General features: G+C 39.0%; 1 long non-coding RNA gene across 1 annotated transcript; it reads right to left on the bottom strand.

Annotated features, from left to right (window-relative positions):
* Positions 1 to 657: 657 nt before the first annotated feature.
* Positions 658 to 4,067, bottom strand: LOC121920017. The gene is made up of 3 exons (XR_006101616.1): positions 3,963 to 4,067; positions 2,643 to 2,799; positions 658 to 1,152 (listed from the first exon to the last, which is right to left on the bottom strand). It is a non-coding gene; the product is annotated as an uncharacterized LOC121920017 (long non-coding RNA).
* Between the last annotated feature and the right edge of the window lie 1,243 nt (positions 4,068 to 5,310).

Here is a 5,310-nt window from a genome sequence, read left to right as displayed (position 1 = left end):
ATCAGTCCTAGGTAGCATGGCTACTAAAATAACATAAGATTATCTGATAAGCAATACATTGAAGGGAATTTGGCATTCATCTGAACTCCAGGCAGACCACATTTGTCAATTGTAGAACATGTTCTCCCCAGTACAATAATGTCGGCATTATACTCAGCAGAAAAGTCATTAGCTAAGCTTCAGGTTATTCATTGCTTGAGATTATACTGTATCCTCCTCCTCACAGCCGCCCCTTTGAACATAACCCTGTATCAAATGACGCACATGAATATCTAAATGACATTTGTGTATCCCCACTCCCAACCCCACCCAGAGTTTATTAATAGTGATTGGCATATCAGCAAAGGATTTTAAAATGCGTTAAATTATGGTGATAGAGGGCTGCCTCTCAAGTACACAGTATTGTTTTGATCATGAATGTTCAAACAAAACTGAACATTGGCATTTCAGATCCAGTTCCTGACTGACAGCAGCATCACACACCACTGTCACTTTTAAATTGTGTTTTATGCCATTTTATTGCAGCCTTGCAGGCATGTTTTAAGTAGTGTAGAAATTGCATCACATGGAGAAGTTTGTCTTGGTAGTTCCTATGACTCACACCGATTCTCTTATTATTATTATTTTGGTCCCTCCTTTATTCAAAGTGCCTTTTAGATCAACATAGTGCTCTTAATAATAATTGGTATGTGGTTATGTAAGGATTTCAATGCAAGTGTATCACAAGCTTCTTAAAAGAATTGCCTAATTAAGCCAGTCACAACATCCCTCTAATGTATATTTATGGAGGATCATTTCATCCACCACTGAAATCAAGTCACACGAAGGGTCAAATAAGGTAGCTAGTGCAGGATGGTTTTACACAGTAGCGTTTGAAGATAGCACAGTGCAAGAGAGGGAAAGTACAGTTAGTAGATATAGAAGAATTCCTGGTGAATCACTTTTTCTTTTTGTTATCATTCACACGTGAGTGCACATCATTTCATTTCCCTGTACTTGATCACTGTACACATGATGATGGCCAGTTGAATCTGGAAGCTGATATTTTTGAAAAATATTAACCTTGATGTTGACAGGAAAATATTTCTCTGGCGTCATATCAGTGATGGTCTATTAACAACTGCAAGTCATCCGTTGATGTAACAGTCACCACTGCAAGAAATTAAAGCATAAGAAGCTCAAAGACCAAGTGGGAAAGCTGCTGCCCCCACCCACCATTTCAGTTTGAGGCATCCCCTCCTCACATTCTCAGTTCATGAGCAACCACTGGGTTAAATCAATAAGCGCTTCAGGCCAGTTCTGTCTTCCTTTTGATACTGGGTTAGATTCAAATGTGTTGGAGGATACAGTATAATCGCAAACAAGGAATATCTGAGAGTTGGCTAATGGCCTTTCTGCTGGATGTAATATTTTCTTAGCTGTTGATGTTCTCATACTGGAGGAAGCATGTTTCCTGAGATAAAAAACAGCTGCAAGGGATAGCCCCTGGCGTATTTTGTGCCTTCACAGAAGCAGTTATTTAAATTTAGTAAGCAACTTAATATGCTCTTTTGGTTTAAGATTTTGGATTGTCTGCTGTTTGTAACCATTACAAATATGCTGACTATAATTTAAAATATATCAGCTGCCTGCTATGCTAGGCTCTGTAGAATATATAGCATAACAAGTGTTCAAAGAACATCATATATATTATTTCTATAACCTACAATGGCTCTGTATGGTGAGCTTGGATTACAAATAAATTCTGCAGGGTTATGCTACAGATGGAAAACACACCAAGGGCTCATTCCCATTTACACTTTAAAGTGATTTCTGATTTGCCTTTGCTCCGTGTTGTTAATCGGTTCCAAAAGGTCCTTCGTTTCCACTATGAAAGCAGATCTTTTCATTACCCCTTGTAATTGCTTCTTTTTTGGCACAATTGTCATCCCAGCTAGTTTGTACAGCTTCAAAATGCATGTCAATCATTTGTGCACCATCAGTGATATAAGCGGCAGCCCAGCTTGGGAACTTTTTTTTAAATAAATTGATATAAGATGGGATTCATTGGTCTTGCAACTACTTACAATCAGTGAGGCAAGTAGTTGCAAAACCAATGAACTCCATCTTCTATCAATTTGTTTTTTAAAAAAACACACACACATGCGCCTATAGGCCACATCACAAACATAAAGGCAGCGCTGAGAGGGGGAGAAATGGTGAATCTAACAAAAACTGAGGAGGGATGGTAAACATCCCTCTGTCATTTGTCCCTCCCCTCCAGAATGATGCGCTTCAGATCTGTCATTCTCACTTGTTGAATACACTTTGGAATCAATTCTTTCCAAAAGAACCACTAAGAAATTAGTGTGGAAAAATTGGGGGGGGGGGTCTGTTTTTTTGTGTAGTGGTTTGAGCATTGCACTAGAACTCTGGAAACCAGGCTTCAAATCCTGGCTTGGCCATGGAAACCTACTGGCTTACTTTGGGCAAGTCACACTCTCTTAGCCTCTGAGGATGGCAATGGCAAACCACCTCTGAAGAAATTTGCCAAAAAAAAAAAAAAACCCATGATAGGTTCACCTTAGAGTTGCCATAAGTCAGAAATGACTTGAAACACACAACAACAACAGCAGCAACAAGTAATTAGAAGAATAACCAACCTTAAACCAATTCCCCGTTTTGGATGTAACATGAGCAGGATTTCCACTTCAGAGATGGTGCATGGAGGAGAGGAAGAGTTTCTGTCTTACTGGAATTCACTTTCATTGTAATGACTTTCATCCAGGCCATCACAGCATCTAGACACTGATCTAGAACCTACACATCCCAATAAACAAACAAACAAACAGAACTGAACTGAAGGCAACTGGCCTTCAAATGGGGGATAGGAAGAAATCCTGTCACATGCCACAACAAAATAGGGGTGCTGTTTTGGGTTCCTAAAATAGCTCTTGCAGGCTCTTGTAGACATGACAAAAGCATAGTGTCAATTTACATTAAAACAAACATCCATAAATGAGATTACTAATCAAGATAACTATGTAGAAAGACTGAAAACCAACAAATATTAAAATTATAAAACCTCAGTCAATTATACTAGACAATATAACTGAAACTGAACTCTTCAGTAAGAGTAAGAACAGTTAACAACTAATACAGATTATAAATTACAAATCTAGAACAAGACAATGCCTGGCAAATATGCATTAAAATCAGCAATTTGTTAGGGACTCCTGCCTCACTTTCATAGCAGACTTAATAAATATTGCTGTTCTAAAAGCAACATAACAATTTGACCCATTTAATAATGTAATCACTTTTACTCTTAATGTTTAAAATCTCTTCTTCAGAACTGAAGAAATGTATTTAGAATTTAAATTGGCATATTTTACACACGCTAACAAAAAATGAATTCAGTCTTCTACCACCATACAGCCAAATGGATATAACTGTAATTCCCTAGAAACTGTGAAATCTTACCACTACTTCCTTCATTGGGACGTTATTGAAATGGCATCTAGCCAAGTAAACTCAAAGCTGGTAGTGGGGTGAATAGGAAAAGTTTTGTGCAGCCTGGTTAAGAATAGCTGACAGCTCAGTATATATATTATCTGATTCATGGTTTGCTGCCTTGGCCATATCTATATGCCTCAAAAACGGGAAGGGCCCCATCACAACCCTTTGATATGTATTTTATAGTATTATCTTACTAGACAGGCCCCTTCCCCACCACAACTCCCTTCTCCTTTGTGTCGTTTCTTTTTAGATTGTAAGCCTGAGGGCAGGGAACCGTCCAATTAAAAAGATGTATGTACAGTGCTGTGTAAATTTACAGCACTTTATAAATAAAAAGGTAATAATAATAATAATAATCATAATAATAATAATAATCATCATAATCATAATACTAATAGAAATTCAGTGGGAAACCCAATCTGAGCTAGCCGGATTTTACAAGACCATGCACTAAGCTTGCTTACCATTTCTTTCCAGGCAGACAAAAGCAATAGGTGAGCTAGCCGGAAATCAGTCTAAGCCGCAGGTATACTGCTGCAAGCAAGAGATGAAAGGATAGATTGAATTCTTATTATAGCCATTGAGGTCTTCTTAGAACAGGAATTTGATAAAAACCTATGTTGAACTGACCCCATCTCATCCAGTTTTTCAATTGCCCAAAGTGGAGCTCCATATAGGATTTGTGACAACAGTTTACAGTGCTTGAGTTCCGAAAGAGAGGAAATTCCACAGCAAATTAGCCATGAGCTTGAACTGAAATCTGCCAGAGACCCCTTCCTGAACCCAATCCATAACACACAACCTAGAAATTATGTTGGTTAATTCCAACATGAGTAGACCCACTGAATCAATTATTGAATTGTGAGTCAATACATAGGTAACTCAGACTGAGGCAGTGGTGCTACTAAGGAACAGCAAAAGGATCCTGTAGAAATTTTCCTTAACTGATGAAATTTTCCTCAAGGTGTTTGATACAAACACTTTTCAAAATTAGAATTGGGTAGGGGTTTCAAACCAGAGCTTTGAAAGGTGGCTTTTGTTGCAGTCTGTGGCCATGCTAGTTGGGGGAGCCTGGATGTTGTAGTAAAAAAAACAATTCCAAACTCCAAAAAAGCTAGGTTTACTGCTACAAGTGACCAAAGCTTTTCAACCATTAGGGCCAATCACTCTCTGGAAATACATATTGTGTGCCTTCCAGTCATTTCTGACTTACTGCAGCCCAACCTGGGATTTTCTTGGCAAGATTTTCAGAGGGGGGTTGCCATTGCCTATCTCTGAGAAATTTTGATTTGCCCAAAGTCACCCAGTGGGTTTCTATGGCTGAGCCAGGAGTCAAACTCTGATCTCCCAGAGCTCTAGTCCAACCCCCAAACTACTATACCACACTGGTTCTCTAAAAATACATATAGGCTCGATACATAGTACAAACAATGCAGCTTTATTCAAAGATGCCCTAAATTCAGGGCTCTTTAGTCTGCAGACTTTCACTTCTGCAAGTAGAACTCCCTTCAGCAAGTTGATCTTAGGTATCTTCTAACAGAGTGATCTACTCTGCTGGCCAAGTGCTGCCAGTAAGAGAAAGAAAAAAATGAAGAAGGTGTGGGGTGAGAAAGGAACTGAGTTGTGCAAGATCCAAACCTTACCCAGCCTTAGGACATAACCACAAATGCTGATAGAAAGCTCGGCCAGGGTGAGGGCACTCCTACATAATTTCTTACACCCCAAGAGTGAGCAGAACTGGGATTCAATATACGTAGCTTCATTTGTCCTAGTGAGAGTTCAGTTGGCTTTTGGCCATTGTCACACTGAGGA

This window comes from Sceloporus undulatus, chromosome 1, assembly GCF_019175285.1.
Source record: "Sceloporus undulatus isolate JIND9_A2432 ecotype Alabama chromosome 1, SceUnd_v1.1, whole genome shotgun sequence".
In the NCBI taxonomy this organism is placed as follows: Eukaryota; Metazoa; Chordata; class Lepidosauria; order Squamata; family Phrynosomatidae; genus Sceloporus; species Sceloporus undulatus.
Note: the sequence above shows the minus strand (reverse complement) of the source record. Positions and strands in the feature narration are given on the sequence as shown.